At 31.2% G+C, this 14,733-nt stretch overlaps 1 protein-coding gene across 5 annotated transcripts in view; it reads left to right on the top strand.

Moving 5' to 3' along the window:
* Positions 1-14,733, top strand: part of PCLO (piccolo presynaptic cytomatrix protein) — a 520,130-nt gene that overhangs the window by 193,482 nt on the left and 311,915 nt on the right. The window lies entirely within an intron of this gene.

Genomic DNA, 14,733 nt, shown 5'->3' with positions numbered 1-14,733 from the left:
GTGGCATAGGGTAGGTTCACAGGGCAAGATAGTGAATAAAAATAGCAATCTAGTGTTTGACAAACCCAAAGATCCCAAATTTTGGGATTCATCGTTATTTGTTCCTGTCATCTTAGCCAATCTGACAGGTGTGTAATGATATCTCAGAGTTGTCTTAATTTGCATTTCTCTGATCAATAGTGATTTGGAACACTCTTTCATATGAGTGGAAATAGTTTTAATTTCATCATCTGAAAATTGTCTGTTCATATCCTTTGACCATTTATCAATTGGAGAATGGCTTGATTTCTTATAAATTAAAGTCAATTCTCTGTATATTTTGGAGATGAGGCCTTTATCAGAACCTTTAACTGTAAAAATGTTTTCCCAATTTGTTACTTCCCTTCTAATCTTGTTTGCATTAGTTTTGTTTGTGCAGAAACTTTTTAATTTGATGTAATCAAAATTTTCTATTTTGTGATCAATAATGGTCTCTAGTTCTCCCTTGGACACAAACTCCTTCCTCCTCCACAAGTCTGAGAGGTAACCATCCCACGTTCCTCCAATTTATTTATGATTTCATTCTTTATGCCTAAATCTTGGACCCATTTTGATCTAATCTTAGTATGTGGTGTTAAATGTGGGTCCATGCCTAGTTTCTGCCATACTAATTTCCAGTTTTCCCAGCAGTTTTTGTCAAATAATGAATTCTTATCCCAAAATTTGGGATCTTTGGGTTTGTCAAACACTAGATTGCTATTTTTATTCACTATCTTGCCCTGTGAACCTACCCTATGCCACTGATCAACTAGTCTATTTCTTAGCCAATACCAAATGGTTTTGGTGACTGTTTCTTTATAATACAGTTCTAGATCAGGTACAGCTAGACCACCTTCACTTAATTTTTTTTTTCATTACTTCCCTTGAAATTCTTGACTTTTTGTTGTTCCATATGAATTCTGTTGTTATTTTTTCTAGGTTATTAAAATAGTTTCTTAGAAGTCTGATTGGTATAGCACTAAATAAATAGATTAGTTTAGGGAGTATTGTCATCTTAATTATATTTGCTCGGCCTATCCAAGAGCACTGAATGTCTTTCCAATTATTTAAATCTGACTTTATTTTTGTGGCAAGTGTTTTGTAATTTTGCTCATATAATTCCTGACTCTCCTTTGGTAGATATATTCCCAAATATTTTATACTATCGACCGTTATTTTGAATGGAATTTCTCTTTGTATCTCTTGCTGTTGGATTGTGTTGGTAATGTATAAAAATGCTGAGGATTTATGTGGATTTATTTTGTATCCTGCAACTTTGCTAAAATTCTGAATTATTTCTAAAATATATAGCTCTTATAATATTTATTATTATATTTTGAATTAAAGTGTATTATACATGTTTAAAAGATTATGATTAACTTATATTATCTTTTGTATTTTCCATTTTTGTATTGCAATTTAATATAAAAAAATCAAACTAGCATTTAAAGATTTATCCCCTGGGTAACAAAAGTGCTCTGAGAATGAATAATGGTGAATGTAAATAAAAAGTAGGTAACGTGAATTTCAATAAACAGTTATAACATGAGTTTCTTTAGGCAGCAGGATTTCTTTCTAAATCTAGTTGCCCTGGACTTTAGGATTTTATTATATTTTGTTAAAACATTTCATGGGGCAGATAGGTAATGCATTGGATAAGTCTGCCAGCACTAGAGTCAAGAGATACCTGAATTGGATTGTGATTTTGCACTAAATCAAATCACTTAGCCTCTGTTTGCCTGGAAGGCAGCTAAGTGGCTTAGTGACTAGGCTGCTGAGATTGGACTCAGAAAGACCTAAATTCAAATCTAGCCACACATACTTACTAGTTGTGTGATCTTGATCAAAATTATTTAACTTTTTTCTCTTAATTCAGAAGAGAAGAAAATGCCAAACCGCTCCAGTATCTTTGCTCTCTGTGCAGTATGATCCATGGAATTAAAACAGTTATAAATCAATCATAAATCTAGATTATAGTTTGGGGACAAAGACAAGAACATGACTATAAGTTTTTAATGTAACTGTTCTTTTATTTATAAAGAGATTATATTATTTAAAGACTTGCTGAATGTATAATATTCCTTGCCAAGAACACACCCAAGGCAAAAGATAGAATGTAAAATAAGCATTTTATATTGAGTTAGAATTCAGCTCAAGAGCTTGTCCTCATTTTGGCCAAGCTAGAAGAAATACCCAGATTTTTTTTTTTAAGAGCTGAAATCTATAATGCTAATTTTTGAAATTTTGAAATTTGAATTTTGAAAGATAACTTATCAAAAATGTTAAATGTCATGTACATGTATCTAGAAAGACATGTTTGTTTAAATCCAAGATAATATACATGAAATTTATTTAATGATAAATGCATATATAAGCAGAAAAATTAAAAATAAATATCCAGAATTTGTTAATGCAAGTTTTCTTTTCAAATTTATGGGATTGTCTCCATTTGGAAAAGTATAGTAGCAAATGGGAATGTGTGTTCACAAGGCACAATGTAATTGTACTTGTATGTATTAACCTCTAGAAATAATATGCACTCAATAAGGACTTGGTTGATTGGTTTAAAATGTCATCAGAAAAACTATGCATTACATGAACAAAAATGTTGAAGTTTTCTTGATTTCCTGTGTAAGCAATTATCAATAGATATAATTATACAATTAGGATGTGCAATGTGCTCTGCTGAACCATGGAGATATAAAGATGAACTAAATGATACATTTCTTGCCCATAAGGAACTTCCAATGTATGGAGCATGATGAAAAATGGATTTAACATGTAAATATTACATAGAACAGAATATGATAGAACAAATTAAATATTCATACAAATATTCAAATAATGCCTCTGAGGAGGAACCAATCACTTTGGAGAATTTGTTGTTGTTGTTTTTAAATCATGAAGGAAGGGACACTTCAATTGGACCTCTGATGAAGGATCAAAAAGATTTTGACAGACATGTAGATAAGTATTTCAGATATTGGGTGATATGGTTAATGTAGCAAATGATGTGGTTGTAGATACCAGATGGTGTGAAGCACCAACTTCTCCTAACCTCAATTTGTAAAATTGGTTTAATAATAGTACCCACTTTAAAGGTTTGTGAAGATAAAATAATTTAACACGAAAAGAGCAATGTGTATAATATATAAATGCTTATTCTTATTATAATTATTGTGTTTCTTTAGAAGTGTTAACTGGATATCTATGTGGAAATTTATAGAAAAAAAAAAAAAAACTAGCTCCAGTGAAAGGTTAGGGATCAATAGATAGATTTTGGGAACCATTTTGGGAATCTGTTAGCATCATGGGTATGCTAATTGAAGACATGAAAGTAAATGCCATCACAATGAAAGAATATAATGAAAGAGAATAAAAGAAGTCAGAGAACAATCTTGCAGCTTTTCCATATTGAAAGGATAAAAGAAGAACAAAACTGACTGGAAACTGGGAAGTGGTCAGATTGGTAAGATAATTCAGAGAATGTAGAGTTGAGAGACTTGCATTTACTTTTTAGCTTGAGTCTATACATAGCATTAAATCAATAGTGTTCAAGTCAGTCTTCTTCCTTGGGTTACTGGAATAACTTGCTGCAAGTAAGAGTGCTTTCTCAATCCAATTTTACCATTAGCATTCATTTCACACATAAAACCTCCCTCAATTTTCTATATCTTATTTTATTTATTTTCCTTTCATTTTCTTTCTTGTTACAAAATATGTTTTCTCAGAGTACATTTTACATAAATACCATAAAGATTAATAAATCATAACCGTTCAAATCAAATATTTTATTCAGATGCCTAAAGTATTTTAGTAATGCTTCTTGCATTGCTGTTTGTTCCATTTCCAATTAAAGTACTATTTTAAAATGGCATTATCACACATATACACACACATAAATCACTCTTATAATTTAATTTTCATCTTTTTCAGCACAATTCAAAGCCCAGGACAAGTTATAATTCTATAGTTACTTATTTGTATTTAATTGATTACTAATATAAAGATACATAAGATAATTTTTTGTCCTTAAATGAAAGTGTTTTGAATGTAAGCTCATCTTTTGTAAGCTCATTGATAACATGTTACATTGCATGGATGAATAAATGAATAATGAATGAATAAAACATTTAGTGTTTACTATTTGCAAAGCAGTGTTCTAAATACTAGGATACAAATAAATAATAGTCTCTATTCTCAAAGAGTTTTCATTCTAATGGAATAGACAAAACACAAAGTTTAGACTGCAAGTGAGAAGGAAACATTTTATACTACTAGGTAATATTAGCAAAATTAATGGTAATAACTTTTTAAAAGTCACTTCCATTGACAATCATGTCACTTTCTAGTTTTGAACTATTTGAGGGCAAAGAATTTTGATGGCAAGAACTTTTTTTAAAAAATTAAGATAGTAACAAAATTTAAAAAAGAAAGGAAATTTAAAAAGTCATTATTTTAAAATTTATTACCAAATTATGCTTTATTAGGATGTAATTAATATCTTAGAATATTATTCAAATAAATTATTTCATAAGTACTCCTTTGGAGGTAAACTAAAAATAGAAATTCTTGAATTAATAATGCAATTTATGGGATAGACTCCTAATCCTGTATTGTTATCTCATACAAATACACTATTTTATTTTCACAATAAAAATACATACTTTTTGAAAACAAAATAAGGTAGAACATTTTGCCCTATGCTATTCTTATAGCCTATTATGATGATTGCTCTCCAGAATGGTTGGATCATTTCACAACTCTACCAACAATTCGTGTCCCAATTTTCCCACATCCCCTCCAATGTTTATAATTTCCTGTCATCTTAGCCATTCTGAGAGGTCTGAGATGGTATCTCTGAGTTGTTTTAATTTGCATTTCTCTGAGCAATAGTGATTGAAAGCATTTTTTCATGTAACTATATATGGCTTTAATTTAATAATCTGAAAATTGGCTGTTCATATCCTTTGACCACTTATCTTTTTTTTTTGACCACTTATCAATTGGGAAATTGTAAGGGCCCTTTAAATGGGAGGACACAGTGCATCGGGAGATTGAGGCCCGGAAATAATTTCTGTGGATATTAGGACTGCCCTTGGGCGGGATCCTGGCCATATTGAGATAGCTTCGTAATGGGTGACTCTCTCGCTGATTGGCTGTGTGTGTGACCTCACAGGCCCTATGTAAGCCCACTGCAGGCAGCAACCGCCCTCTTTAACCTCGTGCTGTTCACCCTGGCTCCTAGCCTGGGTGGCCAAGCCAAGATGGGTAGCCGAAAGAGGTAAGGATTTTGGTAGTGAACACGTGGGTCTTCTGACCAGGTGTTCACTTGGGAACCAACAAGTCAGGGCATCAGTTAGGGCATTATGTGAGTAGGTATAATAAAGGCTTTTAAGATTACATGTGGTTGTTCTTGAGTGCGCTACCGGTTACTAAGCTATAGATTCAAGAGATTGTGGCCAGAGACCTTAGAAGGCCTCAGAGGAGGCGAGCCGGGTAGAGCTCACACTACAAAGGACAGTGGTCAAAGGTGCTCTGGTGGGTCTAGGACAGACTAGTAATTGTAACTGCCAGGAGAGCACGTTACAGGAAATAACTTTTATTCTTATAAATTTGACATAGTTCTTTATATACTTTAGAAATGAGATCTTTGTCAGAAATAAAGACTGTAAAAAACTTTCCCCAGCTTTATACTTCCCTTTAATCTTGTTTCTTTTGGTTTCTTTTACATTTATTGTAATCATAGTTGCCCATTTTGCCTTTTATAATGTTCTCTAGTTCTTCTTTGCTTATAGTCTTCCTTCTCCAAAGATCTGATAGATAAATTATCCCTTATTCTCCTAATTTGTTTATAATATCATCCTTTTTGTCCAAATCATGTATCCATTTTGACCTTATTTTGGTCAATATTGAATGTTATCAGCACTAGGATATGGTTGGAATGTTAATGTTTCTATTAATTTTCATATTGTAACATCACTTTTATATGGAGATTTGCCTATATGATTTCCCTAAGTCAAAAGAAATCTCCTGTTTTCTGATCTAAGGTGTCTCTAGTGAAAACAAATATAGCATGTTAAAACATCTTGTGTCTGATTCAGTTATTTTGGAAAAACAACTTAGATTGAAAGAAAACTAAAAGCAATCTAAGAGTCCAAACACACTTAAAACATCTATATAATAAATTGATATATTTTAAAAATTTATTGCATGATATAATAAAAATAACTACAAATTATTATTATTATTAACTAACTATAATCTGGTAGTATGTCTTAGATTCAAGATTTTACAATATTGAATGCAAGGAAAATATGAGCATTTTTATCATGGGAAGTTTGGGAATATTTGGAAAAGCTTTGCAAGTTACTAAACCAATCCAGCCTCCTCCTCCTCTGTCCTCAAATTATTATCCATCTGTATTATCTTTCCTACATATGCATACTGTAGGTAAGCTTTTTAGGTTATACTTCCAAATATATGTCATCATCTGGGAAGTAAAACATCTCTTATCTCTTAAGGCAATACAGTATTGAAGAACTTGACTGAAACAGAGGAATGATATCCATAAGTACACATGTCTGAAGAACTTCATTATTCATAGAGAAAAACATTTTTACCATAGACTCTGTGCTGAATTTTCTCTATCACTGCCACAAAAACCTTGAGCAACCATGTATTTATTGCCTTTTTTATTACTTTATCTGATGGTTATGATAAATAATTTATCATGGTTATTTCTATGAGTAGGAATATTAGATGATTTTGATATGTGAGTGAGATATGTGATATATAGTACGGCTTATATTATTGGAAAAGTGCCTTCATGGTTCAATAAAATGTAACAAGCAAATAATAGTCACAGTTGGATATTATATTTTCAACATCTTTAAGTCAATTATATTATCATAAAAACAACATCTATTGGTTGAATATAACTAGTAAAAGCCTACTTGTCACCTATTAATACCCCAAATTAGGAAGGCTTTAATAGAAGTATTGATTCTAAGCACAAACTTTTTGTATTTTTAGGAAATAGACATGTAAATCACCAGTTGTTAATTTTTAATACTTTTTTAATGTCTGAAATTTTATTGTATAATGTTCATATCTTTCTTGCTTTCAAATAATTTGCTTTTCCTCACCATTCTTAAAATTGGATCAATATAAGTTAAGTAAGCTACATCAAAGGAAGTTATTTTTCCAATTTTTGTTCATCTTATTACCAGATTGACAGAGTAATCTTTTCCATTTTCTCCTGTTTGTTGTCCTTCTCCAATTTTGCTCCAGTGCTACTAGAATATCTTTGATTAGCTGGATGTAAAACTTTCTTTAAATTTCTGTTTTTCTCAATTGTTTTTCCCCTATGTTATGAAATAATAGTGTTTATAATCATCTATCATCCTTGTAAGATTTTACAAGTAAGTTTATAGTGTAAATTGACATTGCAGTTGATTTTCATCTCTGTTCAATTGCTTAACCAACATTTTCTGACTACAGCACTTTATGGTCTTTTTATTAATAGATTTATATTAAGTTATTATATTATTTATATTAAGAATAAAATTATTGAAATCAGTGGCTGTCCATATATTATTTCTTGTTATTAGCTTGAATAGTTCTGTTTTGAATCGTTTTAGAAATATATAACTTTTTCTCAGCATTATAGTCTGGTTTTTTGCCTTGTAAATTGGTACTCTGACTTACATAGTTTATTTCTACAATCAGTGATGAGTATTTTCAATGTCTGTTGTAATTTTCTTTTCTTTCTTTCTTTTTTTTTTGTCAGTATTAATTGATATTCACAATTTTGGTATCTACTAATTCCTTTCTTTAAACATGTGTTTAGAATATGAGGATATTTATTAGGCTCTATGTGCTTGGCTTCTCTTTTTTTTTTTTTTTTTTTTTTTTTGAAACCTCTTCATAGCTCTTTCACCTCATTAATAACATTTTCCTACATTTTCATTGTTTATCACTAAGTATCAGAATTTAAGGCCCCTAAGTTCATGTGTTTTATCGTGTTCTTTATGTTCAATGTTTTTTTCAGTCATGTCTGACTTTTTGTGACCCCATATGTTGTTGTTGTTGTTTTGTTTGTTTTTTGGCAAAGATACTGGAGTGGTTTGCCATTTTTTTCTTCATCTTATTTCATAAATAAGGAAACCAAGACAAACAGAGTTAAAAGACTTCCCTCGGGTCACACAGCTAAATGTCCAAGGCTGGGTTTAACTCATCAAGATAAGTCTTCCTGATTGTGAGTTCAGTACTGTATCCGCTGTATCACCTAGGCGGCCTAGTTTTTATTCCTCAGAAAATGTGTATGTAAGCTATAATTATTTTGAGAGTGACCTTTTTTTTCCACTTATTTATCAGTGATACAATATGGAATGATCATCCATATCATAAAATAATGTTTCTTCATGATATTGGGGTATTAAAAAAAAGTTTGACTACCCTACCTTTATAGATATCTGTTTGTGACTTCATCACTTCATTTAGTTCAACTTCATTTTTATTTGATTTAATTTATACCAATAATGTCAATACTGATGTGACTCAGTGATTTATTTGGAAGACATTGCACAGACACCATACCTTATAATAGTCAAATTAAAGTATGTAGAAAGGTCAAAACCTAGGTGATTCCTAGTACTTCTTAATTCTTCTGTAATTCTGTCACCACCACTGAAGAAACATAATTAGGTTTCTTAGAACTAAGGATACTTATATTTACCTTTATTATATGAGTTCTCTCATGAAGATGAAAAAAAAAATCACTACCAAAGAGTCAAGACAACTAGTGATGAGCTCTTCTCTACTTAGTGGGTTAAGTGTTGGAAGATAGATTTCAGCAGATTTTAATATATTATATGGAATGGTGAAATTCCTGAGACATAATTTATTTATAATTTACTTGACTAGAGTTTTAGTTCTACATCTGTCTTTTTCCCCTTATAACCTTGAGTAAACCAATTAACTACTTAGCCACTCATTTTTATCAGCAATGAAAGGGTATTGATATATTATCTTCCTACCTATCTTACTGAGTTGTGATCAAGATACCCCAGTTCCATTTGATGTTGCAGAATAAGGAGAAAAAAAGGTTTTGCAAACAAATTTTCAACAATAGATAAGACAGTACCCTCTTTTACAAAAAAGCAGATTTAGTGATATGTTATGAAGTAGGAAGGGAAAGGTGTCAGGCTTATATCACCATAAAAATGTCCTCTTTCAAGATACTAAACATACTAGAAACACAGCAAATCATTGAGACTATTTTAAAATGCTACATTCGATTTCCATTTAAAATTACATAAACACTTAACAGGGTACATGGATTAGTAACAGAAATTATCAGGGTAGATATTTTCCCTTTTGTTAAAGGAGAGCTTCAAATATTTGACTTATCTGTTAATATAGACAAATATGTTCTGTAGAGGAATTGTTTGTAGACTTTGCTAAGTTTATTTTCACGCTGACAAAGTGAAACATATTATTTGCCTGAACTCTGGGGAGTGCAGTTTTCAGTCCTATTAAAACATTAAGGTGATAAGAGTATACTCATCTAAAATTACTATCCTATGAGGCTCCCTCAATATTTTCCCTTTAAATAGAAGGCTTTATTCAAGCAAAATACTATACTATTGAAATGTGTTTTGATTAGTATGAGAGTAAGATGATTCATAATATTTTACCTCTAAATACTAAGTAAAATCTGACATTTTCTAATGGATCAGTTATTCCAAATGATAGAGAATTAACTATTGTGAAAAAAAGACAACTTCTTAAAATCTCTTGTAGTTTTAGGCCAAAATATGTTCTTGAAATGTTTATTACAAAGTTTTGTTTGGACCTTTAAAGCATAGGTAATACAATTTCACTGTGGTGAAGCTAATATTTTTTTTTTTTTCATTCTGGTTTCCCAAAAATCCAACCTTTCAATGAAAATAGTATACACAGTGACAAGCCAAGAAATGGTTCTTGAAACGACTAGACAGATTAAGAGGATTGAGTTTTTATGTGTGTTAGTGAATATGACCCACTAGGGAATGTTCATTATCAAGATTGAGGTTTTTGTTATTTGGCATATAGAATCAAATGACTTTCTTCTCTTTGGCTATACATGCACACAAACACACTCACATAACCACTGTTCAAATTAAAGCTGCCTGTACAAAAAATTAGGAATAATAGTTGCTTTGAACATTGATACAGACAAAAAAAAGTACAAATGAATCCACAGTACTTGCACTTTACAAACAATGCATTAGTTTTGAGAATGCCTGAGTGAGACTGATAATCAGTCCTAACTAAACACCATTTAAGGCAGCAAATATTAATTCTTGTTGATTAATGGCAAAATAAAATTGAAAAAAGAAAAAGCTAAGCAACTTTCTTGAAGTTTCCCAAAGACTAAATAGAGCAGAGAATTAGATTTATGGACTTTTCCCCTATTGTCTAAAAAAATGTCCAGATCTACCCATCCTTAAACAACAACAACAACAACAAAACAAATCAAATCTTCCTTCCCCATGCCATCCAACTCATCTATTGCCCTATAAAGGTCCCTTCTTTTTCACAGTCAGACTACTAGAAAAAAAAAAAGTCAGTTAGAGTCTATTTTGCTTTTCTCACCACTCTTCAGCACCTTGTGATATGACTTATTGATCCCCATCACTAGACTGAAAAAAAAACTCTTTCTAAATTTCCAAATTCATCAATCATTTCTCAATTACTAAACCTAATGATTTTTTCTCAGTTCTCATCTTTCTTGACTCCTCGGCAGTGTTTAACACTATTAGTTACATTCCCCACACTTGCCTTCCTATATAGTCTCTCCCCTCTGGATTTTTCAAGAGTTTATTCTGTCCTGGTATACCTATTATCTATCTGATATCTGGTCTCCTTTTCTAAATCATCATCCTCTTTGTCTCTCTTCCAGTTCCCATATTAGAGTACCGTTTTTGGCCATATTCCCTTCTTTCATAGGACTATTTCTTTTGGTAACCTCATTATTTTGACTACATTCAATTATCATCTACATACAAATGAATTGTAAATCTTCATATTCAAACTTCAACTCAATGATGTCCCATATCAATATCTGCCTTCTGTTTGTTTCCACCTTGATGTTCTCTAGGCATTTCCAACTCAACTTATCCAGAACTAGTTATCTTTTTCACTTATCTCATCCTTTTCCAAACTTCCATATTTCTGTCAAGGCATAATCATGACAACTTCCCAGTCATCCCAGAATTTTCTCCTTTCTACACCATTACCCATAAATTACCATGTTATGTAGATCTGGACTCTAGCAATAGAGCATTTAATTTATCTTTTTCAAGGAGTTCATGTTTCCAGTTCATCCTTCACATAGTTAATATATTGATGCTCCTAAGGCACAGGTGTGACTATAGCACTGCCCTACCCAAACTTCTTTGCTTTATATTATCTTTAGTTTCTTTGGCACTTTCCCATATCCACTCTATGTTCTAATAAAACTTGTCTACTTATGTTTCTCTGTATGACTATCCATTTCCTGCACCTATGCCTTTGCAATGACTTTCTACCATCTATGAATATTCTCCCTTATTACTTCTGCATCTTGGAATCCCTAGTCCTCTTCATGTTACCATTTTAGTTCTTCCTACGTGATGGATTTTCCTTAACTTTCCAGCTGTTCTTTCCTTCAACTGTTGATATGCTTTATATTTTATTCATCAAGGGTTGTAGGCTTATAGATTTATAATTGGAAGAATTATAAATGATCTGATCCAACCTCTTCATTCCGTATTTGAGAAAACTGAGGCTTATAGTAAATGCTGTAACCAAACTAAAAAAAAAAAAAAAATACACTTTTTCTAATTTCATCCAGTCCTTTTTCAAATTATGAGTAGAATAGACTATTTTATATTTCTGCCTTTTACAAATATTTCTTTTCAACTAGAAAAATAAAAAATAAAAATATTTCTCCTCCTTCAAAGTCCAATACAAATGCCATCAAATCTACTCTCATTCTCTTCTTTCCTCCAAAAATAGTGATTCCTTCTTCTAGGACTTAGAAGTATCATTTTGTTCTCTGCCATCCACTTAAAATATTTTAAATTGTGTAGTATTTTTTGTTTGTTTGTTTTTCATCTGCCTTTACTATGATTATATTATAAACTTCCTGAGGACAATTACATTTTTTAATAGGATGTATCTTTTTAATGCCAGAGATGGCTTTTCATTTTGCTTTTGTTCCTACTTTTTGGTACATGATTCCTTGCTTATAACAATACTCAATATTTGTTGCAGTGCATTAAATTTGTATTTTTCATAGCACAGTCCCCAAAATTGAAGGTTTTAAAAATTTTTGAATTAAATGGCTTATGTTTATGTTATATTTATTGTTATAGATAAGATTGTTTATCTTGAAGTGAACAAACTTAAAAGTTTTGGGATAATTTATTTTAAAATACTTTCTTGATAGATACCTTACAAAAAGTTATGCCATTAACTGAGTTCACCAAAAATATTCTCATTCAAATATGAATACTTCTTATAGCATGTGTTATAGAGAACTTGAAGTAGTAGTATGCTGGTAAATAATTAACAATTGGTTCTTTGTGGTGGTAGTGGTTATATATGTAAGAGACCCCTTTAAGTTTACTCTGCATTATTAACATTTTTACATCCCTTTTCCAAATCTAAGCAATTAAGAAAATAACAAATCAAAACCTGATATGAAGTGTTTGCTTATTTCCAAGGTGTAGAGGTTCATATTGAAAATTTAACACTCTACTTTTCAGTTGGAGTTGACTTCAGCATACTCTTGGCTTGAAGACACTCAGTATTTTAGATAGATAGATAGATAGATAGATAGATAGATAGATAGATAGATAGATAGATAGGAAGTTATGAAGAGTGTCCTGGACTTGGAGTCAGGAAAACTTTGTTTTTATTTCTGCTCTGGATACTTGCTCATAAACTCTAGTAGTACCCTACTGCTTCTAGAATAAATACTAATTCCTCTATGTAACATTTAAAGTGCTTTATCTACAGTCTGGCCTATCTTTCCAAGTTTTATATAAATACATTGTTTTCCTTTATGTACTCTTTGATCTTGCCAAAGTGTCCTATTTGATGATGTTTATATGTGACATCCCATCTTTTACCTCCAATCCTTTGCAGAGGTCAATTATACTTGGAATCACTCTTGTGTTATGTTCATATTATAGGCTACCATTATCTTCAAAATTTAGGTCCACTATAACCTTTTGTATGAGATATTTCCTGACCTTCCAGCTCCTAATTATTATCCCCAAGTTACTTTATTTATACATGTTCATCATTTTCCCCCATGAGAATGAGACTCTCATTTTGTCTTTCTACCACCAATGTTTGCAAAGTGCCTAGAACATAGTACTTAATAATGCAAGCTAACTGATTGATTTCTAATTGTATGACCTCAGAAATTCTCTTAACCTCTGTGAATTTCAATTTTCTCCTCTGTAAAATAGGAATAGTTAATAGCCCCCATCACTCAGGGTTGTTATGAGGATTGAATGTGGCGGTATATGTAATGTGCTTGCAGATGTTATAGCATTATATAAGATAAATTACTAATTATTATCATTGTTATTGTGACCCCAAAAGCCTTATATACATAATACATACTTGTTTTAATAACTATCACTTTCTAACTGTTATAAAAATATTGCAAAGTCTATCTACCACATTTGAAATTCATTTCATTAAATATATATGTGTGTATGTATATATATATATGAATATATATATACATATATATTCACATATATATATATATATACATATGTGTTAAGGTATTAAAATTTAAAGTTTACAAAAAGTCTATTAGGACACCCCTATGCATTTTATATGTAGTTGTATCTGTATTCAATCCTTATCACAATGCCTGGTGTATGATCAGTTCTTAATACATATCACTGGATACATAAACACTGAATATGTTTATGTGTTATAATGAGTATAGGGACTGGATCTATGATTTCACTGGGAGAGAGAACTCCCAAATGAGAAAATTCTGCCACACTTGGTCAGTACCTTCTCTGTAGTACATGGTCTTAAAGAATTACCTAGAACATTGGGCAGCTGACTGATGAATTGTCCAGGGTCACACAAACATTATGTTCCAGAAGCAGTGCTTCAACGTTGTTCTTTCCGGCCCCAAGCCCAACTCTCTGTCCACTATGCCATGATTTTCTTCATATGTTGTAGTTATTATTTTAAACATCTTTATACATTTTAAATATATTGTTTATATTGCATTTTATTTAGATGCCATGTAGTTAGCACACGTATATTTGTTATTGTTGTTTAGTCCCTTTAGTTGTATCTGACTCTTTGTAACTTCATTTGAGGTTTTTTTTGGCAAAGATATTGAAATAGTTTACCATTTCTTTCTCCATCTCATTTTACAAGGAGTGAAACTGAGGCAGAGTTAAGTGACTTACCCAAGTTCACACATTTAGCAAATCAAATTTGAATTCAAGTCCTCTTGACTTCAGAGCCAAAACTCTGTGTTACCTAACTGCTCCAGCATACACGTACACATTCTAATATATAGATATATACAATATATCTGCATATATATCTATATGTGTGAATGTGTATACATATATATATATGTATGTAGTTATATGTGTGTATATATATATATATGCAACACATAGATATTTATACACA

Source organism: Sminthopsis crassicaudata, chromosome 5, assembly GCF_048593235.1.
Source record: "Sminthopsis crassicaudata isolate SCR6 chromosome 5, ASM4859323v1, whole genome shotgun sequence".
NCBI lineage: Eukaryota > Metazoa > Chordata > Mammalia > Dasyuromorphia > Dasyuridae > Sminthopsis > Sminthopsis crassicaudata.
The sequence above is the reverse complement of the archived record's forward strand: the minus strand, read 5'-3'. Positions and strand labels throughout refer to the sequence as shown.